Below are 27,158 nucleotides of genomic sequence, written 5' to 3' on the forward strand. Positions count from 1 at the left end.
CTTTAATATTCTGAGCTCAGGCATACTAAATTTGTTTTTCTACCATGTTCTGTAGGTCAGTTAGGACTATAGAATGTAATAGCCAAACCTCCCTTTCTGGCCTATGGAGAACAGGTAGCCTTACAGTAGTGAAAAACGAAATGGGGTGTAATTCACTACCAGGACATGCTACACACATCAGAGCATGTCCTACCTTACACATACAATGCACCCTACCATAGGGGTGGCTTACATGATGCCAAGGGAAGGTTCAGGGCTGGGAAGTGGCAGTTCTAGACTGCACGCAGAAACTGCAGTGGCAGGTCTAAGACACACTTTACAAGCTACTTCTGTGGGTGGCGCAAACCAGCGCTGCAGGCCCACCAGCAGCATTTGGTTTACCAGCCCTGGGCACACACAGGTCACGCTACTAGGGACTAACAGACAAACCAATTAAGCCAATCTTGGATATATCATTTCACGTGTCATCTTTACACAGGGAGCATTCGCGCTGTGGCACTGAATGGCAGTGGCACAGCGCCCAGAGCATCTATTACCAGCAAAAACAGAGGAGAGAATAGTGAAAAATGGAAGGGAGACCCACGCCAATGGTGCCAGGTCTAACAATAGGAAAATATTAAAACGTTTAAAAATATATTATTGCAACATTAATCAATAAATTAAATAAAACACTGTCAACAAGTGGGTTTTCCAAATCATTGAATATTTACTCATAATCGAAAAATGTTTGGAAAGAGAACTGTTACTACATTGCACTATACACTTTAAAGATGAACTGACAACAAATCATGTTTCCTGATCCTTATGTTTTTGCAAATACTCAAGTGCTGGTCTGCATACCCAATAGTTTAGTTTCTAAAAGAGGAAATAAGTAGTACTTCGAGCACATAACATAAAACTTACAAAAAACACAAAATGAATCAAAGTTTGCAGGGAAACACCATCACAAGAACATACCGAATCACAGTTACCAAACATCGCAAGGAGCCAGACCTTAATTCAAGTAAAAGGCCCTTTTCGCAGAACCCGGGAATATATAATAAATATATCTCTATGCTGAGAGTAGTTTCTTAACACAATGTATTGTTTGTTAGTTGATTTGGCAAGGTCAGATTGATGTCTCTCATGGCGCTTGTGTCCAAGAAAGTCACCTTGGTTCATCAGTGAACTGGAGTCTGTAAAAAGAGAGGGCCTACTAGACAACTGAAACAAAGTTACCGGTACGATAACCATGGGATTCTCGGCCCAAAATCTCTGCTAAGGCAGTCCTTGATAACCTCTTGATTAAAGGTAGCTTTAGCGTTACTCCAAATGGATGCCCAAGAAACAATGGTAAAAAAATTTAGTAGATCCCCGATATAGGGTATACATAACTCTTGATGGCAATTAAAGTTAGAGATTCAAGTGGCCTAGGATTAAAATTGCCGGCAAAACATGTTCGCCAGATATATATATTGTGGCTACTTGCGCGTAGTGTGATCAAGGGCGTGGGTCTGTGGCCGAAACGCGCCATTAGACCATGTAAACTTTGGATTAAATAAAACTGCAACTTGGAGTCTGTGCCCGTGCGATTTGTCCGGCTGGTGAAGCACTCAGGATTTTCTGTTGAGATAGATGTCCTATTTCAGGAAACTGAATCAAAATAATGTTGGCCTGGGCTTTACCTGTTCAACTAGTAGGACTACAGTCATTTTCCTGGATACAACGGTCTATATGCACCAGGAACAAATTCAAACTATGTTATTCAGGAAACAAACGGCAACCAACAGTATCCTGCATGGGACCAGTTTTCATCCGAAGTCTCGCAGAGACAGCATTCCATATGGAGAGTTTATACGGATAAGAAGAAACTGTTTAAAAGATGAAGAGTGAGGGCCTGATTCACAGAACTAACTTAAGATAAAATCCTAAACGTACTACTATTTTGGTATTCACAGAAGGCACTTACTCATTTTGGTATTCACAAAAGTCATTTAGGAGTCCTAAAGTTAGGAGTCCTAACTTTACTACTCCTAAACTGAGAAAAATCCTAACGTTAAGACTTACGGTATTCACAGAAGGCATTTAGGAGTCCTAAAGTTAGGAGTCCTAACTTTACTTCTCCTAAACTGAGAAAAATCCTAACTTTAGGACTTTCGGTATTCACAGAAGGCATTTAGGAGTCCTAAAGTTAGGAATCCTAACTTTACTACTCCTAAACTGAGAACAATCCTAACTTTAAGACTTTCGGTATTCAGAGAAGACATTTAGGAGTCCTAAAGTTAGGACTCCTAATTTCTGTGAATACCGAAATGAGTAAGTGCCTTCTGTGAGTACCCAAATGGTAGTAAGTTTAGGATTTTGTCTTAAGTCAGTTCTGTGAATCGGGCCCGCCAATACCAAAATTCTGGAAAGTGCACATAGATTGCAGAACAGGGGATACAGATTCTGAGATTTAAATAAGAGTTTAAAAAAATTTGCAAAATTGACCAGGACAGACACCCTCATCCCAAAAGCATAAAAACAGAAAGAGCCTATTTATTACATCAGGCAGTGGGGCACCAAGACTCATCCTAACTTACACCAAGGAGAGCCTACGAATTATCCAAATTGTGCAAAAATATTGGCATCTCCTGAGCAATAACCAGGAGATTGGAGATGTGATTGATGACAGACCACAGGTGACATATAGGAAGGTACCTTCATTACAAGACACTCTAATCCAAAGCCACTATCAAACCAAAGCCAAAACATGTTGACTGGACGATAAACAGCTTGGCTATAAAAAATGCAACAAATGTAAGGAATGCAAAGTTGGAGTGAACAGAACAGAGTTTAAAGATTATGAAGGTAAAACCATCAAAATCAAGCATAAAATCACCTGTACCACACAGTGTGTTGTCTATGTCATCCAGTGCGTCTGTGGAATGAGATACATAGGGTCAACTGTCGTATGCTTAAGAAACGGATCCTGGACCATATCCGCGTTATTAAAAATAAGGATCTGATCTACGCCACAGCCAGACATATGGGGGCATGCCAAAACAGTGATTGGAGAAGCATGGAGTTCTTTGTACTGGACACTATCCCACCGAGTAAAAGAGCAGGGGATAGAAAGAAAAAACTCAGACAACTAGAGTCCAGATATATCATCAAAAGAAGAACCAAGACCCCGAGAGGTCGTAAAAATGACGAAGAACTCAATGTACATTTGTAAACTTTCAATTGTTTTTTGACTTAGCTGGGTCATTGGAAGAGCAAGATCCTTGAGAGGGATTCCATGTTTCTAACCTGATTTTCGATTTGCCACTCGGTTATGCTTCCTGTGTATTATACTAATACGAAAAGCCAAAGTCACTTTGATTTTCATTGTCTTCTACACTTGCCATTGAAATTTGCCAAATTTGACCAAGTCTGCGTTAGAGCTATACATCCATTTATTTAAAATGTGCATAGTAGGTTGTCAGTTACGTTCAGATTACAAGTAGAAATACTGATAGACTGGGTATGTATGAGATCACTCGTGTTATTGTAATACTAAGAGGTTCATTAGGATATCGGGTGGTGGCACCACCACGGTGCTGGCGGTGCGGAAAAATGCTTATTTCCGCCAGCGAGCAGCGGTCATCACGTCCGCCATATTAGTATGGTCAAACATAGCCCATTTCCCAAGCGCCGCGGTGTGACGCGCACAGCCATCAAAGTGCGCCCGCCACGGCGGTGGTGGGAGCCAATGGAGACTCACTGCCGTGCGGAATGACGTCTGCCCCGCTCCACAAAATAAGATGTCTCAAACAAGCAGACGCACTGCAGCAGAGATACTGCCCAACCAGAGATGGTGGAAGCTCGACAGCGGAGCGGGTTACCAGAGTCCCGGTCCACACCACCCGGTCATGACCGCCATGGATCCTGCTCTACACATCTTTCCGGTGCTGTACCTGCTACATCACCAGGAACTAATAGACCGCCGTGGACGCCGCCGCAGGTACGCAATAACACAAACACAGCACACAACACATGGGAAGACACAGGGTCCAAATCCACATCAGACACCCTGGTGTGGACAGGGACACACCCACAAGGGCACCCACAGATCACCCACCTGCCACCAAGTCACCCCTCTGCATCCTGGGCACACAGATACCGCCACCCTGCAGCAATGTCCCGGTCACATCACTGCAGCGGTGAACACAAGGGAATACATGTGCACAATGCAGAAGGCAGGGCCAGTGCCAGGCATGGGCAGGGCACAAAGACCACAGGGCCATGCCCATCCTGTGCACCACATGCACAACAACAAGCCAGGTGAATACACACCCTGCACCACACAACAACCAATCATGGAGACAGACACTGCAGGAGTGGCTGCACAGGAACACACAACACACAGCACAGTAGCACAGGGCCAGGGAAACACACACCACCACAACACCCCACTCAGGGAAACAAAAATGAGGACAAGCACCAAATGAACACATACAAGGAATTAACATCCAAATGGACACACAGCCTGCATAGTCACACATACATACCACAGACTGACAGACAGACACACACACACCCCACATGCCAACAGCAATGGAGCACAACAAATAGGGAAACCAAAGTGGGCTGCACACAAATGGAAGGCCATGGAGACACACAACAAGCATGTGTACATCACATGCAAGACAAGGAACAGTGAACAACACCCTCAGACCATCAAAGCAAACATGGCTGGTACAGTCAGTGAGGACAAACCACAGACATCACAGTGCAACAACACAGGGAGACAGCAAGGCAAACCACGTATAGGCACAAGGATGAAAGGAAGGCCCTGAAGTCAAAATTTGAACAGCCACACATCTATACAACTACTTCACCGGAGTACACCAGCAGCACCACACACAGGGCCCATTGACACACTCCATGACTGACAAACATCAGTAGGAATCTGCACACATACCCCCCTCACACTAGCAGAACACAACACCAGTGCCAAACACACTGAAGGTTGGCAATACTTGCCAGTCAATACACACACAAGCAATCACACACCCTGGGGGTAGCCACAAACATCACACACAAACAGGGATGCCACAACAAATGTCTGAACAAAAACAACAGACAAACACATAGCCCAACAGAAACACACACAGAACCACAACAAGAACAGACATGCCCTGTGCAGCTAAACTGTGTAAAGGCAATGGGAGCACAGACACAACAGGAGTGCACAAACTCATCTCTCAGGAACAATGCACAGAAAACATACCACAACACACACAAGAAGTGCACCATCACAGAACAACACAGGCACATCAAACAAACAACAGATGCACAGGCACAAATATCACATAGCAAACACAGCAGGACATCAGGGGATGCACACCAGGCAATGACAAGGCAACATACACACACAGCACTGCATGCACAGCAAGCAGTGTGTGCACACCAAGCATACCAGCCACACACAGACATCAGTGACAGAACAGCAACCCACACATCACCATACAGCACAACACAAAGACAACAGCACACCCAGGAAGTGAAGCAATAACACAGCCAACACACATATATCCAACACAACACCAACGGATGCACAAGTCTGGGACACAAAGATGAAAACAACTTGACCAGAGGACTGGGCAGCACACACAGTTGAACTGCATAGGAACAACCATGACTGACAAACAGCACCAGAACATCACATACAACCCATTGCTGAAATGCCCTGAGTGACACATTGACCCTGGCCAAAGAACTGCACCACAAAGCACAGTGTCACAAATGAAGTGATGGGGAGGCATACACACACATGTAAACCAAGGGCAAAGCTGACACCAAAGGGAAGTGTACTGAATGTCAGTAGGGGACATGGCAGGAGTGTACTATACTCAACGAGAGGGAGTGCAGACCCACAATGGGTAGGCATCTGAAGCACAGATAGGGGATGTGATGACAACACACACAACATGCCACACTGGAGGCAAGAATGCACCAAGTGACAGCAATGTATGAGAAAACACAACCACAATGGCAGTGTGGAACAGCAGGTCTGCACAGTCTCCACAAACAGCAACAAGACACATCGATGTGCAACAAAACACAACACTGACTTGCCAGTCACACACTCTGCATACTCACAAGTGACAAAAACAACATCTAGGAGTCAGACAGAACTACAAGGACACACCAACACACTGCACAGTGCACAACATACAACTCACACATGTGCATACAACCACATCCACAGGGCTGAACAATCAAAACAACAATCATACAACTCCTGGCTGACACATGTGTGTAGTTGATAATGCAGGGGCATGCACACATCAACACTCCCGACAAACTCACCCCTTCACACTGCACACTACCTGACCATCCAAGAGCACAAATGGAAAGTAAGCCATGGGACTAGGATGACTGGCCATCACAAGATGACCACACACATACACCACTGGGCACACATAAAGGAAGAACACACATACATGAGGACCCTGGCCAGCCTGCCTGCAATACTGTGTGCAGAAACCCACTCTGTGCTGGCAGTGGCCCCCAACATGACATGTGTACAATATATCCAACATGAACAAATTAAGTAAATGACAACTGCTATCCATTGTAAATTGACACCATTGCCCCCGCCCAAGTATATGGGTCTGGAAAAACTGAAGACCCTGTCACCCCTGAAAAAAAGAGAGTAAGTGAGCCCAAACATTGACTATGTTGAAGTTGCACACAGACCATGTGGCACAGTAAACCATATACACACAGCAAAATAACTTTATTTGGTAAGAACACTGACAAAATAGATAACTGGAGCAACTGTCTTTATTCACATATTGCACAGATAGGCACCATGAGTAGAGAAGAGCAAGGCACAAAATGCAGAGCATGTCCATGAGAAGCTACACAGGCAAGGGCAAAACAACAAGCCCAGTGGCCAGGGCACAGTGCAGAGTATGTCTATGAGAAGTTGCACAGGCAAGGGCAAAACAACAAGGCCAGTGGCCAGGGCAGAGTGCAGAGTACGTCCATGAGAAGCCGTACAGGCAAGGGCAAAACAACAAGCCAGTGGCCAGGGCAGAGTGTAGAGTATGTCAATGAGAAGCTGCACAGGCAAGGGCAAAACAGCAAGTCCAATGGCCAGGGCAGAGTGCAGAGTATGTCCATGAGAAGTTGCTCAGGCAAGGGCAAAACAACAAGCCAGTGACCAGGGCAGAGTGTAGAGTATGTCAATGAGAAGCTGCACAGGCAAGGGCAAAACAGCAAGTCCAATGGCCAGGGCAGAGTGCAGAGAATGTCCATGAGAAGTTGCTCAGGCAAGGGCAAAAACAGCAAGTCCATTGGCCAGGGCAGAGTGCAGAGTATGTCCATGAGAAGGTGCACAGGCAAGTGCAAGACAGCAGTGGACAACAAGACCTTTCCATGGTCAGCAACATGGTCAGGGGGTAACAATGTGCGGTCCAGGCCTATGTGTGTGAGAGTCAGGTGTGTGAGGGTGACTAACACTCAGACTTGGCTGTCAGGCAGACTGGGAGCAGGCTGTGTCTCGGGGACTGTCGGGGCACTTGACCGGGGAATGAGCGGAACAGCTTAGGTAGAGCTATCAGTGGCTTGGCAAGCCGGAGAGCTCCTTGGACTAGGTGGTGTAGTGGCACGTGGAGGTGGAGTCATGCAGACGGGAGACACGGTGTGGCTGGGAGATTGTGGAGGGGTGCCCTTCCACTTCTTGGGAATGTTATTGGGTTTACTAGGTGTCACCCCTACAGTGCCCTCCGTCCCCTGCTTCACAGGGCTTGGAATGGGAGTTGAGGTGGTGGGTGAATCTGCATTGGAGCCCTTCCTAGGTGTACTCTTGGCATGCACCACCTCCTTGGTGGTCATAGACACTGTATGCTTCTCTTTGCGCGATGCTTTAGGGGCAGGAGAGTCCTTGGATGGGGATGCCTCTGATGCATGAGTGCCTGAGGTCTGCTGCTTTGCTTTTTGTCCACTGGTGTCGCCTGATGGGCTTTTCTCCCTGCGCTCTGGGGTGGCTTTGGTCTTCTGTGGGGATGGTGTCTGAGCCCGGGACCGCTTGGGTTGCTGCTGCTGTGTGCTTCATGTGCCGTATCGTGACTTTGATGTATGTGGACCATGGTCACTATCGTCAGATGTGGCCGCTGTCAGGGAGGTGGACAAAGGGACCGGAGCTGGACTGTGAGTTTGTGCCTGTTGAAGGGCAGACATCACTGTTGAGGACGAAGCCTGGACAGTCCAGTGCAGCCCACCCTCATCTGAATGTATACCCTCCATGAAAGCAACCACCTGGCCCAATTTCTTGTCGTGGTCAATGAAGGCATTGAGGAGAGCTGTCTGGCCTAAACACAGCTTGCGCAAAAGGTCCACAGATTCAGCACTGATGGCAGCAGGGGGAACAGGGACAGGGGCAGCGGTACCAGGGGTGAAGGACACTCTTCCCCTCTTACTGAGGCGGACACGGGCAGCACCAGAGGAAGTGGCTGGGAGGGTGGGCACTGGCCGCTATGTGGTGGAAGACGATGCAGAGTCCCCGTTCCCTGTGCCCTCCAACATGGATGCATCCCTGCTGGCATCAGATGATATGATGCTTTGCGTCTCAGGCTGGGATTCCTCCAGCAGATTCCTGTTCCCCTCTGAGGCGCTGTGACATCTGTGTCACTGGACTCCTGTGCAGCTGTTGTGCTAGTTTCCCCCCCACTGGTGTCTGTCTCCTCTCCCTCCGTGACCACAGGAGATGCTGCATGAGAGAGAGATGTAGGGTCAGGTCAGTGGCAGCAACAGAACAAACATATGCAAGCAATGCATAAAAAAAGATGATCAAATCTACATGTTGCACACCACCCTGTGCAATCACATTGTGCAAACTCACTATATAGACTCAAGCAATGCGTGGAAACCGGAAACTCAGGCATGAGTGAGCCTTGTGATGACCACACAGCACAACACCCTGCTTGTGGCTCTGTTCAGCCAGACACACAACTAGCTCTGAGCACACCTAGGGACCTGATGGGGGCACACTACTTGTTGCCAATGACAGATCTGGATGGAACAGGAGGGGACGACACAGACACAGACTACAACATGACAGTCCACAATGGACATTAGCCCATGCCACCCACCATGTTGTACTTTGGGGACAGAAGACTGGTGCACATTGTTGTCAGATGTCTAGGCCTCACAAATCCTGGTGCAGGCAATGGAAGCATTGATGAAGGCACAGTCAGATCGGGCACACTGCCGTTCCCACCCATGGGATTCCCAAGACTACCCCAATGCAGAAGAAACCTGAAGAGTACAACTCAGAATGTAGTGTGAATGCACAGCATCCAAATCATCTTTGTAAGTACAGGTAGGACAAATGCATGTCACTGGCACCCTGCCCAGCAGCCACTTACATGCCACAGCATCACACTACCAACATCACATAGGCCAGCGGTGGCACAGGCTCTGTACACATGCAGCCACTCACAGCCAAAGTCAGACTCCCCAAATGCTCACCCCTGGCTTGCTGCTGATGCTCCTTCAAACGTGCATCCAGCTCAGGCTGTGTCACCGCCAAGATGCACCCCATTAGTAGTGTCATGCTGCGCCGTGCCAAATGCCCAGTGCGAGGAAGCAGTCCCAAGGTCATCTCCGCCACGTTCTTTGCCAGCACGCTGATGTCATCCCATCTCTTGTGGCAGTGGGTGCGCAGTCGGTTAGAGACCCCCAGAGCTCGCACCTTCGCAGCAATGGCCCTCCACACGGCCTTATGCTGGTGTACTTTGAGCTTGAGCTGCAGGCATGGGAGACAAGAGGGGAAATGATCAGTGACACAGTGTCATGTACCGACATCTATCAGTATAGCTACAAGATACAAACTCATCACATATCCAACGATATGTCTATCAGAGACTAGAGTACATCTCACATGGTACACCTGCATGGGAAAATCATGCAGGTATGAGGGGGAACACAGTCCCTGTACATCTCACACACATGCATGATGCCAGCACTGAAACACCCATGTAGCCTGCCCACATGTCCAGTCCATTCTTGGCTTGAGCAACACATACATCACATGTCAACCTGTGTTTAGGGGTAGACTCACTGTGTCCAAGACCCGCGTAGCCCTCAATGTCTCTGCCCTGTGAATAGATGACTGTGTCATGGATGTCACATTGAGGGACATGATCTCACAAATCCAAAATCCTCTTCACAGGGCTGGTCGTGTGCAATCTACAGTGCTGAGATGGCCCATAGCTAGAGTGCAGTGTGAAAAGACTGATGTAATACTCTGTGAGTGAAGTGATGTGTCCTTGTCTTTGTGGGCGGGGACTGTGCTGGCTAGCTGGGCTCACACTGAGATGGACTACAGGGGCAAACACAGCCATCCAGCCAAGCAATCACTGTCCTGACTCCTGCATGAACAACCTTATGCATCACTGTATAGCTGACAACACAACACAGGTCACTCTTAAATACATGTGCAGGCAGGCATACCTGTGGCATTGGGTACACACACCTTCCCCCTGGAGACAGCATGTCAGGCAGTGCATGACACAACACCATACTCCCAGGCACATACTGCATCAGTCAAACTACATGTGTGCCCCCCTGTCCTACCCCCCACTGTTGAGGACTTACCACGACATTTGGGGCACCATATAGCCTTGGGTACTGTGTGAGCACTTTGTCCACCAGTACCTCCAGCTCCTCGCTCGTAAAGGGACTGGCACGGATCTTATCTGTCCTTGCCATCACTGTGGACATGAGACAACAGCGGCGGAATGGGGTGGTGAGGGCTCTCAGGCAGCAGTCCCTGGAGGCAGCAGTAGGTGAGGGGTCTCAGGCAGCAGTCCCTGGATGCAGAAGCAGGTGAGGGGTCTCAGCCAGCAGTTCCTGGAGGCAGTAGCAGGTGAGGGGTCTCAGGCAGCAGTCCCTGGAGGCAGCAGCAGGTGAGGGGGCTCAGGCAGCTGTCCCTGGAGGCAGCAGCAGGTGAGGGGTCTCAGGCATCAGGCTCTGGGAGCAGTGTTAATGTGAGGCTCACTCCCACACATATATAGTCACTGGGGTCATTTCAAAGGTGCCAAGCTGCAGCAATTGGTGGACCAGGTCTGCCTCTTTCAAATGCATCCAATGACCACCTCCACGGCGGCGGAGCACGCCTACTGCGATCTTCAAAATTGCATCATGCCACCGCAATGAAGGTTTCCATTGGCTCTAGGGCAAGCTCCATGGTGGTAACACACTGATGAGGCCCGGTGTGTGCTACCGCGATGGTGCATCTTTCAAATGCATCCAATGACCGCCTCCGCGGTGGCGGAGCACGCCTACCGTGATCTTCAAAATTGCATCATGCCACCGCAATGAAGGTTCCCATTGGCTCTAGGGCAAGCACCATGGCGGTGACACAACGATGGGGCCCGGTGTGTGCTACCGCGATGGTGCATCTTTCAAATGCATCCAATGACCGCCTCCGCGGTGGTGGAGCACGCCTACCGCGATCTTCAAAATTGCATCATGCCACCGCAATGAAGGTTCCCATTGGCTCTAGGGCAAGCTCCATGGTGGTGACACACTGCCGGGGCCAGGCAGTAGCTACTGCGATATGGATGGCGGAGTATGCCAACCGACATTTCCCCATGTCTCCATGCCTGTCACTACTGCACTTGTGTGAATGGGGTTTCTGGTGACACACCGCCGGGGCCAGGCAGTAGCTACCGTGATATGGATGGCGTACAATGGCAATGGCCATCTGACAAACATCAATAGTGCACAGTGCCCACATGTTCAATGGCACATCATTGTGCACATGATGCCAATGTTCCATTTACTCCACTGGTGACTACGCATGCCATGTTTGTGTATGTGATTTTGTAGATTGGCCTGTACTCCCTCACAGGTCACTTCTGGATTTGATGGTCGGGTATGCACAGTGTTGTCCTGTGTTCTACAAAGTGTACACATGTCAAAGTGTTGAGTTGCAGTGACAATCACAGCAATGCTCGGCTCAATGAATGATGATCCTTTTTGCATGGCCTCTTCTGTCTGCTCCTGCACACATTTGTCATTTCTGCGCCGACTGTGGTCATTGTGTTGTGGATGAGTGCCAGGTCGAAATGACGCATAAAGGTGTGACAGGTACAGCAGCTATGTAGGAGACAGTGGGGTTGATTTGTTACACGTATGCTGGATGCTATACTCCCAGGCGTACCCATGTGAAATGTGACCATATCCCTATGTGCATTCATATTGACCAAGGTGCTGTTGGAGCTACTTGTATAAGTTGACAGTTGTGCCCTTAGTGTAGCTGAAGGTGTCCCTACATGTAAGCTGGTCTGTAAATCTATTTTGATGGCAGTCATTGTTGTCATTGTGTCATCCAGAACGTGAGATGCAGTGCCCATCTCATGCTGTATTGCATTGACATGTGTCCACTTTCATCTCAAATAGGAGGCCAAATCTGATTCGTCACTTGACGGTGCTGGAAGACATGGAGGATGTGGCGATCATCCGGAAATGCCGGCTGGATAGAGCCACCCTGAAAACCCTTTGTGACCTGTTGGAGCCCCACCTGCAGCCTCGCAGGGCATATACAACAGCTTTCACCCCTACTTACAAGGTGATGGCGGCCCTGCATTTTTTTGCCACTGGATCGTTCCAGGAGACAGTGGCCAGCACTGGTGGGATGTCACAACCGATGTTCAGCATGGTGCTGCGTGATGTACTGTCCGCCATGATGATATACAAGGACAGATTCATACATTTCCCCAGGGGTGCTGATTTGCCAGCTGTGAAGGGAGATTTTTATCCCCTTGGACACATCCCCAATGTTGTTGGTACCATTGATTGCACGCATGTCGGGCTTGTGCCACCACAGGCAAGTGAGCACATTCACAGGAATCGCAAACATTACTACTCCATAAATGTGGTGTGCCTGGGAAGATATGATCATCTCCCACGTGTGTGCCAAATTCCCAGGCTCGGCCTATGACTCCTACATCCTGCGGAACAGCACTGTGCCCAAGCTGATGGCTAATCTGCTTCCCGAGCATGCATAGATTGTGGGTGAGTATGCATAGTCGTATGGCGTGCTGGGTGTGTGACCTGCTGCCCGCTGCCTCATCGACATTGCAATGTATATTTGTGTTTGTCACACCTAGGTGACTCTGCATATCCCAACCGTCCCTAGTTGCTGAGCCCACTGCGGAATCCCAGGACCCCCGCTGAAGTCCGCTACACTGAGGCGCATGGGAGGAAACGTCGTGTAGTGGAGCGTACTTTTGGTCTGCTCAAGTCCTGTTTCCGCTGCCTCGACAAGACCGGAGGGGCAGTGGCATACTCGCCCGGGAAGGTGTGTCAGATTGTAGTGGCATGCTGCATGCTCCACAACCTAGCCATTCACAAGGAGATTCCCCTGCTCCTGGATGATGGTGAGGACCCAAGGCCCCAGCCAGCAAACCAACCCGTGTCCAGTGATGAGGACAGTGGAGAGGAGGAAGGTGTTGACCTGCGCGAACAGCTCATCACCCCCTACTTCACTTGAAGGTGGATGACAATGTACAACATACACATTGTCTGCTGATCTTGCTGTTGTCGTGAAGGGGTATGTGAGAATTGTAACAGCAGCTAGTTGTAGACTCAGCAGTGATTGGCAATGTTTCTGGGACAAGTCATTTGGGAACATCCACAGGACGTGTATGTTGTCACTTGTTGCCCATTGTGACGTGTGCATGTTGGGTTATCCTGATGGTAGGTGTTGTGTGATGTCTGTGATGCCACACCCAGATCAGTGAATGTTGTTCTGTTTTGTTTCCCTAGGTGCCTTCGACTTCTCCTTGCCTACATACAGCCCATACTCCTGGTACATTGTGATCATGTTGAAGACTGTACATCCTGCAATAAAGACGGAGCAGACACAACAACATGTGTGTAAGGGTATTTTATTTGCAATGGTAACATGTGAGGGGGGTGTACATTTCCATTGAGGTGGTGGAGCAGTGAGTTGACAGTTATGGTAAAAGAGATAATCGAGTAGTCACCACATTTATGTGGTGACCCAGTCCAACAGACAGATGCCATTCACAACGCAGTGTGGGGAAGGACAGTCCAAAAACCCAATGCAGTGGTGAAGAGGATTGCCATCATGGCTGGCTCTGTGACTGGTGTCTGGCAGGTTCTTGGCCTCCAGATACTCCCAGGGTATTCTTAGGATGGCCCCTTTGTCATTTGGCAGGGGGGGGGGCCTGCTGCAGGGCCAGTGGGGTCTGTGGACTCACCCCTCTCTGTGGGCGCAGGGGAGGATGGTGAACTGTCATCTTGTGGCCCACCAGAGGGAGGTGGAGGTGTTGGTTGTGGCGCAGGCCTGTCCCTCAGTACCGCCACTTGCTGGCCCAAGAGGTCCACAATTTGTCCCATGCGGTTGTCGATGGACCTCATCAGCAGGATGAGCTCGTGCAAAAGTTCGTCCGACGGCCCGTTCGTCCCTGGGCCTGTTCGTATGCCCCAAGGACTCTGGTGATGTGTTCCAGGGATTGGGTACCAGCCTCCTGGTGTCTGTGGGTGACCCTGCCCCTCCCACCTGCCATGCTACCATGGACCTGTTGCCTCACCAATGTGGGCACCCGCATCCTCTCCCTGCCCTCCTCCGTGGGTGGTGTATGGTGGTCATCCTCTGGGACAGGGAGGATGTTGTAGGCAGCACTGGTGGTGGTGGTGGCCACACAGGCTGTAACAGCAGGGGTCTGCAGCGAAGTTGTTATTTCCGCAGATGTGGTGGGAGGGACGATGGGGTCCTGGGACCTGTTGCTCCCTGGCACACTAGATGGGCCGGCTTCGAGCTCATCATCCAGGGAATCCTGGGAGTCAACATCCAAGAGTCCATGTACCGGGGGAGACTGGCTCTGCAGGTTGCTGGTGTTGTCCTCTGCAGTAAGTTCTTGGTCAGCTGTGAATCATATCGGAAAATGGTCATTGTAGTGCACATCGCAAGCTTTGTGCTAGCTGTGTGTCATTCACTTTTTGTACACTGCACAATTGACGATCATCACATTGTTTACTATGTGCACTATTGTGCTTCCTGACATGATGCAGTGGTACATGCATTACTTTTCCATTGTGTGAGGTGTCAAGGCATACCATGCGACCCGTGCATAATTCATGATTACAGGGACCTGTTGCCATCTAGGGACTGGCACAACATGTTTTTCATTGAGGACTCTTGGTTCATTTGTCTGACCTGGCAGGCGTCACTGCTGACCATGGACTGGCAATTGTCATCTCCTGCATACCTTTGTCCTGTCATGTGCATATCTTGATTTGTACCACCACACATGCTTTCGTATTTTTCGAATGGTCCTTGTTGCACTTGCCCCATGGTGATGCACATGTCAATAGGTGCTGTGCATGTTTGTGCCCAGACTTTCTTCTGCATGAGCATTGGTGTGTCACACTTTGGCAGCTGTGACAGTTTCCTTAGCTTACCTGTGTGCACACTGTGCGTAGCAATGGGGTAGGTGTGCATATTTGTGCAATGAGAGGGCTGGTGTTGTCATATGGCACCATTTCCTTTGTGACCAATGTGTGGGTGCACGTACTGGCTACTTACCTGTAATGTGCACACATTTGGCTATGTTATGTGACACATCTGTGTGTGCGTGGTGGAGGCTTATATCCTGCTCAGTGGGGTCACAAGACAGAATAATATGTCTACCTACCTGTAAGTTTGTTTGGTGTACTGCAATGGCTTCCAACTGTTTCTAGGTGGGGTGGGGGAGGGCTCCATCCTGCTGAGGTGTGGGACAAGGGGCATGGTATGAGTAGTGGTACAGGCCTTCCACCCAGAAACACCCTCACTGTGAAGATGGCTATCTACCTGTAAGTTTGTTTGGTGAACTGCAGTGGCTTCCAAATGCTTCTGGGTGGGGGAGTGCTCCATCCTGCTGAGGTGTGGGACAGGGTGCATTGTGGGAGTAGTGGTACAGGCCTCCCACCCACAAATACCCTCACTGTGAAGATGGCTGCCTACCTGTAAGTTTGATGAGGGTAATGTAATGGCTGACACTTGCTTCTGGGTGGGGTGGGGGAAGGGATCCATCTTGCTGATGATGTGGGACAAGGGGGCCTGGTGGGAGTTGCAGTGCTGTCTGCCTGTACACATGCCCCCATGGTAATGTTGGTAGCTACGTTTGGGGTGAATGGGAGTGGATGAATGTTGGATCTGTGAGACATGTTTTTGTGAGTGTGTGGTGCAGGTGGATGGGATTTGTCCTAGGTGGTGTAGCTTTGTAGTTGTGCAAGGCAGTACATATCAGTGTGGTGGTAGTCATCTGTTTGTATTTACCAGCCTCCACTCCCCCGGCTACTCCTGTGAGACTCTCTGGATGCAGTATGGCAAGCACCTTCTCTTCCCATGGTGTGAATGGTTTTGGTGGAATGGGAGGGCCACCACCAGTCCTCTGAGCCAGCTCACGGTTCTTGCTTCTCCTCTCTTTGACAACCCTCTTCAGATCATGCCACCACTTCATGATCTCCTTTTTGGATCTTGAGTTGGTCCCTACTGCATTGACCCTTTGGACTATCCTTGCTGACATTTGTGTCCTTGTGGCTAATGGTGTCTGTTGGACCAGGCTACCAAACAGTTGTGGTTCCACTCTGACTATCTCATTTACCATGACAGTCAACTCACTCTCTGTGAATTTGGGCATTTTCTGTGTTGCCATGGTGTGTGGTGTGCAAAGTGGTTGTGGGTGCAGGGGTGTGAGTGGTGGGTGTGGTTGTGGTGTGTATGGTGTGTGATGTGCAGGAGGGTTAGTGATGCAGGTGTGGAAGTGGTGTTGGTGCTGTGTGTGGTGTGGCTAGTGATATTGTTTTCTTTGCCTTTCCTTTCAGCTGGGGTGTGTGTCCCTTCTCTCCTGGAGTATTGCAAAGGATTGTGGTCAGGGAAGGGGATGGTTTTATACTCAGCTATGTGGGTGTGTCCAAATGGGGTATTGCTGTCAGGTGTGGTGTGTGTGTTTTCCTGGGAAATGTATTTTTCTTTTTGCCATGTGGTTGTGTCATTGGGGTGTGTTTTGTGTATTTGGGGGAATGGCTAGTTTGCGGTTTGCACTTTTTAGTCTTGTTGTGTTTTTTTTGCTTCATCCGCCATATTTTTCACGGATCGTCCGCAGCGGTGGCTGTGCTGCAGCTCTTCCGCTGGCTCTCCCATTCATCCCAGTGTGTGACCGCGGCAGTCTGAAACAGCGGTACGTACCGCGGTACCGTCGGGGATATCCTAATTTCTCGTGCGGTGTCTCCGCTATGATTGCGGCGGGTTGGTGTTTTTCTGCCGTGTATCCGACCTCCGCGGATGGATTTTGGCAATCACCGGCTGCTACGGGCATTTTTTCTTTGCCCCGTTCCGCTGCGGTTGGTGTTTTTTGGCGGATGATCCTAATTTGGTCCACTGTTTTTCCACGGTGCCTGGGGGGTTGTTGTTTTCCGCTCCTATGGCGGTCGGGGTGGTTTTCCGGCCACCATCCTAATAGGCCCCTAAGAGTCACTCAGACACCCTCAGACATGCAGGTTTGAACAGACTTGGCTATCCTGGTGCTGAGACTCTGCTTAGCATAAGGAATTATTGGAGTTACTTATAGCATTTAAAATGGCAGTTTTTGTATATTTTATTGTTTGATATATACTGTCACTGTACAGGATATAATATGTGAAATTACCTTTTATTTCGCATTAGCATTTTATTATGTTGCAGTAACCCTAGGAAACAAAATACAAAAAATAAATTATTATCTGTGGTATTGAGGATATAGAACATAAGATTGGAACTACAATTCCCAGACTGCGCTTTATTATGGGCTATGATGGTATTAGTACGAAAAGGGCATTGTGGGTAAAGTCCTCCAACCGTGAGCAAGGCCGTTGTGGCTGAAATGTGTTGGTGTGACTCACAGATAAGGGTCCTGATGGTCATATGAATAAAATAATCTGACCTGCAAATACTGAGTGCGGTGTAAATTTGTTTTTTTTAAAAAAACTGTATATACAGCTGCCTGAACTTTGAATGCTGCCAGTGATCAAGGGCCGTCGGCACGAAACATGTTTGGCAAATCTGTTGGCAGAGAGAGCACAACGTGTTTGCTGCCCACAATAAACTAAGGTGAAATTCTCAACTGAGCTGGCATTTACTTGCAAGGCGACTTGATTCTTTTTGGGATATTAATTGCGGCGAGCCTCGCCGCAGAGACGCCCCGCCACATATCCAGTTGACCTGCAGTGCTGTGAAGAGTGGCGCTACATGGAGTTGTGAATACCAGTTGCTGTTGGACAAGGTAATAGTGGACAACGCTGGGTTCCCCTGCCACAGGACCCACTTGGGGACAATTCTTTGGCACAAAGTACTGTATACCCCAGAATACATTAGGAAATGAGAAGTTCCATCAGGGCGGGGTTATGGTAATAAAGTCGATACAGCTGCCTGAACTTTGAATACTGCCAGTGATCAAGGGCCGTCGGCCCGACACATGTTTGGCAAATCTGTTGGCAGGGAGAGCACGACGTGTTTGCAGCCTACAATTTAACTAAGGTGAAATTCTCAACTGAGCTGTTTGTTTTTTGTTTTCCCAATAACTTTGCCGTCGTTTGACGAATCTTCGCGAAATTTACAAAACTAGTGGGGCGCTTCGGTCAGCTCTTGTCTTGGAAGTTTCGGGGTGATTCGTCAAGCATCAAAACATGAACAAAAAGAAAAGGGGGCAGGGTAGAAACACCCTGAACCCATAGGCCTGCTCAGGGGGTCCCACAAGGACTGTAACAAAAGAAGGTACGTTGTTCCTAAACAGGGTCATAGAACAGATGGGGAATAGAGTGCTATGTACAAGGCCCACTATAAATACAGGTAATCCTGCTGATTTAATAATGCAGGAAAATTGTTTCCTTTGGAACTAGGGCCCTCACACACCCAGCCAGCAGGTGTCATGCTTCATCATTGGGCCTGCTCCTCGTCGGGTCGGCGCTGCAATACCCGACGGGCACCCAATGAGGGGCTCTTTGGCGGAGATCTTTTGTTCCATGCCGTATGGTGTCGTGGGGGTGAGGGACCTATAACGTGTAGATGTGATGTGTTAGTGAGTGCAAAGGTTAAAACAGGTCAGGAAGTCCAGTGCGAACCAGTTTTTTGTATTGGGCTCCATGCCTGATTAAAAATAGAGAGTGTGTGGCAGCTATGTGACCATAGTGGATCAAAAAATATATTAGCGCCCTACTCTTACTATCAAGGTCAACATGTTTCATGCCTAATTGTCAGGGGGATCAGTGGCAATTCTTCAGGACCATAGTGAATACTATCTACACATTGTGATCAGGTGGCATCACCTACCTATCACATGAAGAGACCTCGGGAAAAACATTTACCCACAGGTATAGAAGACAATCTTGCCATGGCCCCGCTCCACCTTCTGAAAGCATTTGTTAAGTGACAGGTTGTGTCTCACTGAGTTCTTCCATCCAGTGGGTGCAGTCTCAAAGTAAGGAAAGCGCTCCAGAATCCAGCCATAGATCTCCTTCACTGGCAGGCACTTGTTGGGAGAGTGCTCAATAGCCATGTAGATGAGGAGGCTGAAAGAATAGGGAGGCTTGGAAGAAGCTGATCTCTCAGGCGTCTGGTAGGAAGAGGGTGAGAAAGGTGGCATGTTGTCACTTTCTATGTCATAGAGGGGGTTAACTACTGGAACCCCCTCACTGGCCAGACTGAAGTTATTCAGCAGATCTGTGCTCTCGTGAAGCCAGTTCAAGTTTGTAAGTTCGTCATCAGGTGTTCCACAGTCCACTAAAGTCGATTTCGGCCTGGCAGCTCCAATCGCCTCGGGCAAAGTTCCCATTCCGTAAATCTGAGTTAATCCTGCAACCCGTTCTCCAGCAGGACTTTCAGCCTTCTTATCTGGTGTCATTCCAGTTACCGGACCCATTTAATCCTACCGTTAGACATGTAGCGTGTCCCGCGCGCTCTGTACAGTCCGTGTGTGTCTATGTGTCACAGACCAGCAGCTGCTCCCCGCACCACCGCGCGCACACGGCCACGCCCACATCAGCCAGTCTCCATGGCAACCAGGCGCTCTAGCCGCCACCAGTAGCTCCGCCCCGACAGCTGCGCTGACGCGCCAACAGCCGCCAGGCAACACCCCTGCCACCCACTGGCCCACAAGGACCCCAGGGCCAAAAAATGCATAATTTCTTTTTAAATGGCAGAATTCGCATTGGGGTCGTGAATCCTGCCGTGAAAATTAAAAAAAGGAAGCATGGGCTCCCGCGCTTCGTTATCAGAAAGCCCCCGGGTGTGCCAGGTCCCGGGGGCAATTATTGATTTATTTGCGAGGGCCCATTGGGGCCCCCGCAGCCCCAGCATCAGCCACCTCCCTTGGGCTTTGTTGAAAAATGCGTGGGGGTCCCACCCCCCCCCCACGCTGCCCTGGGGACCGCCACCTCCCAGGGCATTTAATATTTAACACAGGGGGGCCTCGCTGGCCCTCCCAGCCCCGGGAACCGCCACCTCCCCGGGGCTGAAGTTAATAAAGAAAACTGTGTGGGGGCTCCTGCCCCTCCCCACACTGCCTGGGGACTACCACCTCCCTGGGGCACTGGAGCTGTCTCAAAACTGTAGGTGGCGGGGGCGTGACTTAGACGCCAAAGGTAGATGATGGTCCCGCTGTAAGCTCTGCACGGTCACGGAGCTTCTTCAACAAAAAGCACCCCATATTACGGAGTATTTCTAACTCCGACAGCAGTCCCGCCGGCATGATGTGGCGGTGAGTCTCCACGCTATTTTTGAATTCTCCAGCAGTACTATTGAGCCCAGGAGCCGCGGCGGTGCATATCCCCTCAGGAAAAACGTGAGCGCCCGCCATTCTGTATTGCGGCTCTTGTGCTCCGTTTTTTCTCCTCAGCTGGGCTCCTATGGTATTTTGCAATAGCATATGATATTTTTATGGTACAAGCTCCATAATTTTTATATGGTCCTCTGTTTTGGGATGTATTATCAGCATTTTATGGGCTGGAAAATGTATCTGTTGACTTCCTCAATCACTTCTTTGGAGGTTTTACATCATTTGCACTGCAGTACAGGATGCTTCCACTTTACTCTTGTATGCTGAAGAAGTTTTTTCGTTTTTATGTTTTGGATGGGGTAACCTACTGATTTTTTGCTGATACTGGACATTTGCTATAGTTCTGTTTACCTGAACTACTCTGGATTATCCATTTTACTGAGTGCTCCCACTTCATTACTACGCACTGAATAGCCTTTTTTCTTTTTGGCTTGGATGATGAAATTTACTAGACTTTGGCTGGTACTGGTTACTCTCTGAGGTGGCGTTTCTGTTCCTCATTGAGGTATATATTGTAAGTGACCTTCCAGTGACTCATACATTTTACTTATACCCCTCTGCTTTATCCTCAATCTGGTGACCTGCTGTTGACTGTCCATTGCTCTTGCTGTCATCTTCGTTAGTGTATGGGCCGGATCCGGCCTATTCTACTTACTACTCATCGCCCTATCCAGCAATCTAAGATGGCCAGCGATCCTCACATCACTCCTAAACCAGCCTCTTCAGGCGCAAAGCCAAAAAGACACAAAAATTATCCACCCTCTCCTATTTTCTCATCGCAAAATCCAGTTCTTGACTCTATTTTAGACGAGGTACGTGGCCTTCAACCATTCATGTCCACTACCAATGAAAAATTAAAACATATAGAGGACTGATGGATTATCATGGAGTGAAAGGTGTTGGAACTCGAGCAACCTGTGGGAGACCTTCAAGATATTTATGTTAAAATTCCTTTATTAGAGCAAGAGATCCACAAGCTGAAACTCCACACTGAAGATCTTGAAAATCGTAATCGGAGGAACAACCTTCGCCTTTATGGTCTTCCAGAAAATATTGAGGGCCCAGACATTTTATCCTTTCTGCAGAAATTTCTTCCAGATCTCTAAGATCTTCAATCCTCTTCACCTCTCAATATATAACGTGTGCATTGTCTGGGTCGCATCCATCCTAATTCAAACAAGCCACGTGGTATTATAATGCTCTTCCTGGAACTTACTGAACTTATGTATGTTTTGAAGGCTGTAAAACTCAAACGACGTCTTACTTGGTCGGGACATAATATTTTTATCTACCAAGACATCTCAAACGCAATGAATGCTCGACGTAAAGAATTTCTGGCTCTTCGTCCTCAGATGAGACATTTGAACATTCAGTATGGCATTCTTCATCCTTGCCTTTGCAAAATTACCCATGAAGGAAACTCGTGCTCATTCCAAGATCCTGAGAAACTCAAACTCTTTCTAAACAGCATCTCCTCTCATAACATGGATACTAATGTTTAATTTTCTCTTAGTTAACGGATTGATATTGTTGTTCTAAAGGTTTATCCATTTTGATGTTTTACTATTTTGTTCCTCTCCCTTAACTTTCTAATGCTCTCTCATCCTTTACATCTCTCTTATTTCTTAAATTACTCTTTTTCTCTTACTATCTTTCCTCACTCTTTATTTTCTATTCTTTGGTATTTCTTTATTTCTTAGGAGTCCTCTTTCTCACCTATTCTTTCCTTCCGCCGTTCTTGTTTTTTCGGCGTCACCATGCTCCTTTCATACCGATTGCTTATTTCTCTTCAGATCTGGATTCTTTTCCTTGATCTGTTTACTCAATCTGTTTCTCTATCTCTCTCTCCTTCTCTCTTGCCTTTTTTCTTTGTTCCCTGGTTACTTTCCCTCACGGGTTCTCCTCACTACTATTATTTTATCTCTTTGAGTGTATTTCTGTTATCATTTGATAAATGTTGTCTCTTTTTCTTTTTTATTGGTCTTGCAGCTTGCTGTTCCCGTCTCCATATGTTCCCCCCACCCATCAACATGTTTAACATTGTCTCGTGGAATGTACGTGGTTTAAGTCATCCTGTCAAACGTCAAAAGGTACTGTCTCACTTATCCAAACTTAATACCCATGTTGCCTTTTTACAGGAAACTTAAATCAACGTTACTCAAATTGTTTTCTCTCCTGCTCTTGATCGTCATGGTGGTGTTGGTATTTTATTTCATAAATCAAATAATGCTCAAATTATATCAACAGAATGTGATTCCAATGGATGATGGGTTATGGTAGACGCTGCTATTTGTAAAACACAAGTCACTTTCTTTAATATGTATGGTCCTGTCAAACCCGACCCAAAATTTTGGCATTGTATTAAATTGAAACTTTTTTCTATTTCTAATCCCAATATAATTGTTGGTGGCGATTTCAATAATTGGCTGGATACCCTTTTCTGATAGAAAATCTAAGTGCAAATTTAAACCTGATAAAACTCATAAATCATTTCAATCTGCCATCACCTTTCGTCCTTTTTATAATGTATGGAAAACATGTAACCCAGACACTTCCGAAATTACTTTCTTTTCACCTGTCCACCATACTATGTCCCGTATTGATTATATTCTGGTCTCTAAATCATTACTCCCTTGTATCCATTCCTCTGAAATTGGTTCTATTTTTATTTCTGACCATGCCCCCATGTCTGCCTCTTTTGATTTGTCACTTACTACTTGCAAACAAGGCCGATTGCGTATTTACAATTACCTACTCTCAGATCAAACCTTTATATCAGAAGCGACCTCTTATATTAATAAATGTTTTCAATTCAACAAACCTTCAGATACATCAATTCAATAATTGGGATGCCTTTAATGCATCATTTAGAGCCTTTACCATTGCTTACTCTGCAAAGAAAAATAAATTAGTTAATGCTAAATATCAGGAAACTCTTCTAAAAATCTAAATCCTGGAACACAATTACTTTTCCTCTAAATCCTCCTCCACTTTGCAAGAATTGATTACAGCCAATAATCTACATCGAATACAATTGCCACTGTTGATGCTTGCAACATAACCTTCTTAAGATTAAATCTAAATTTCATGGTGGCCAAAATAAGGCAGAGAAAATGTTAGCAAACTATTTAAAAATCAAATCAGAGCATTAAAAAATTGGTCCTATCCATTCAGAAAAAACTAATAAATTTCTTTCCTCCGATTCAGACATTGTCGATACATTCCAATCCTATTATGAACTTTTATACACAGAGGATACAACTCCTTCTGAAAAGGATTTTGAAACTTTTTTCCAAGGTATCCCAAAACCCCATTCTCTTCCTGATATGTTTTTGCCTCTTGAGAATGATCTCTCCCTTCAAGATATAATCAATACTCTTAATTCTTTAAAAAAGGCTAAAGCTCCGGGACCTGATGGTTTTTCAGTTGAACTATTCTTAGCTTTTTCCTCAATTTTTGCACCAAAATTATTAGACCTTTTTAATTCATTCCTCTCCAATTCTAAAGCATGTGGTTCTTTTTTAGAAGCCCTTATTTTTGTCATCCCCAAACCAGACAAGGACTTTTTGGCCCATCTCCCTAATTAATTATGATTGTAAACTGTTTTACAAAGATTTTGGCTTCACGTTTTAGAAAAGATTATCCCACTTCTTCTCAAACCAGATCAGGCTGGCTTTGTTAGAGGCCGACTTGCCTCTGACAATGCTAGAATGTTCTCAAATATTCTTACCCTTGGAAGAAAGTACTCTTCTCCTTTAGCTGCCCTATCACTTGATGCTGAAAAAGCTTTTGGCCGAATCAATTGGCTATTTATACTTTATACTCTTCAATGGCTTGGCTTTGACCAAAGGTTTATTTCTTATATAAAACTACTTTATACAGCCCCATGTGCTTGTGTATTTGTCAATGGTCTCTTTTCCTCATATTTCCATCTGCAACGAGGTACCCGTCAGGTCTGCCCTCTCTCTCCATTACTTTTTCTCCTTTGTCTAGAACCCTTTCTCGAACGTATTAGGCATAACCCTAATATTACTGGCTTTAATCGTAATTCCCATCAAATTAAACTCTCTGCTTATGCAGATGATATCCTTATTTACATGTCCATCCTTGCAAATCTCTTCCCCCTTTTTTACAAGAGATTGCTTTATTTTCCACTGTTTCTGGTTATAAACTTAATTTTTTCTAAAACTGAGATTTTACCGTTAAATTCATCATGTTATCGAATACATGTTTGATACAACCAATTTCACTTGGTGTTCCCAAAAGATTAAATACTTAGGAACATGGTTTTCCTCAAATATTTCTGATACTTTAACCCATAATTTTTCTGCCTTAAAATTCAAACTTACTAATTTGCTGTCTTCCTGGTCCCCATTATTTTTGTCTTGGTGGGGCAGACTGGATGCGGTTAAAATGATTATTGTTCCCCAGGTGCTTTTCCTGCTCTCAATGTTACCTATTAAAATTCCTAATTATTACTTTTCCTAGATTAATTCTATTTGTACCAAAATTTTATGGAACAATAAATGTGATCGTATTGCCCTATCTAAATTAACTCGTTCTAAATCAGAGGGAGGTGTTCAATTTCTCCATTTTAAATTGTACCACAATGCTTTTTTTTTATTCGTCAATTTTATGCCATTTCTAAAGATTATCAAGATCTACCTATGCCAACATGGGTTGTTGTTGAACGATCATTGTTACATGACTTTTCCTTTCAGGACATTATGTTTATGACCAACTGCACTTTCATTTCCAAGTACCCTATCTTAAAATATTCTCACCATCTAATACATACACTTTTTTTCAAGGGTTTTGACCTTTATCAATCCTTTCTATCCTCTTCAATATGGTTTAATAAGCACATTAAATTCCGCAACAAATCCTTTTACTACAAGCACTGGAAGGAAAAGGGCATTTTCTATGTACATCAGTTGATACTTGATAATTTGATCTAGCCCTTCCTCCAACTACAAGAGAAATGTAGTCTTCCTGACTCTTGCATTCAGCAATATAACAAATTGCCTCCTGTTCTCCAAACCTTTTTACAAAATGTTAACTCCAACCCTACTCCTATTTTATTTATGCCTAGTACACCACTATTTCACATTCCTCATGACCCAATTTCCAGCGCTTCTTTTATATATAAAATACATACTAGCATTCAAAGTAAATCTCCTATCAAATTATCTTGGAAACATGGCTTATCTCAATTGCTTTCTATTCATCAATGGGATCGATTGTGGCAAAAGATTTTCAAAACTTCCAAAGCTGCCAACATTGCACAATCCTTACATTTTATTTTTAACAGAGTTGTAATCATTCCCCTCTATCTTCACAAAATTGACCACTCTATTTCACCGTTATGTTGGTCATGTCTTTCCTCTAAAGGATCATTGATGCACTTACTTAATTATTATCCTAAGGTTCATGACTTTTGGAAAGCTATTTGGTCGAAATGTCGATTGATTTTTTCCTGTGATGTTCCATTTGCTATTCACAATATCTTTTTAGGTACTATATCTGCCTATTTCGACCAACTCCCGTCGAAAACTATCTTATTTGACCTTTATATTGCTGTTGCATTCAAAATTATATTAACATGTTGGAAAGAAAACTCTAAATTATTGTTTATGCTTTGGTTCAAATTTAATTTGTGATGTACATAGAATTGCCTCTGTCTCCCACTATTCTATTAATCAAAAGATTAAGTCGGATTTATTATGGTTACCTTTTACTACATTTCTGTCCTCACACTCATCTCTCTTATAATATTGACTGCCAATATTTTCATGTCTTCTCCTTTTATCTCTCTCTCTTCTCCCCTCTTTTCATCTTTTCTTCTCCCCTTTTCTTGCCTTTCTCTCTTTTCTTTCATAAAATTATACAAATCACATAATCTTTTCTCTTATGGAACACATTATTTTATTACGATATGATGTTATACCATTTTTATTCTTCTCCTCTTATAGTTCTACTCTATTATTGTAATAGTTGCAACTATGATTACGTATTTTTCTTAATTTTAAATAGATTTTAGTAGTCTTTGTGTATCCCTTTTTTTATATCTTTTCCCAGTTATGTAATGTTTTCACTCTGTGTTCATTCTCTCAAGTAAAAATTATTTAACAAAACAAAAACTGTAGGTGGCTCACTTGGGAGGCGTTCCTGTTGCTTTTGTGAATGTTTATATGTGCACTGTCATGATGGACTGTGTGGCATTGGCAAGATTGAGTATTTGGCACCATCAGAGTGAAGTATTTCTGGTCATCAGACCGAAGCACTTGTCATTGTCATTATGAAGAATCTGGGTTC

General features: G+C 46.2%; 1 pseudogene; it reads right to left on the minus strand.

Annotated features, from left to right (window-relative positions):
* Positions 1-19,370: 19,370 nt before the first annotated feature.
* LOC146821488 (forkhead box protein N2 pseudogene) lies at positions 19,371-20,139 on the minus strand (annotated as a pseudogene).
* Positions 20,140-27,158: the final 7,019 nt, after the last annotated feature.

Source organism: Triturus cristatus, chromosome 6 (genome assembly GCF_964204655.1).
Source record: "Triturus cristatus chromosome 6, aTriCri1.1, whole genome shotgun sequence".
NCBI lineage: Eukaryota > Metazoa > Chordata > Amphibia > Caudata > Salamandridae > Triturus > Triturus cristatus.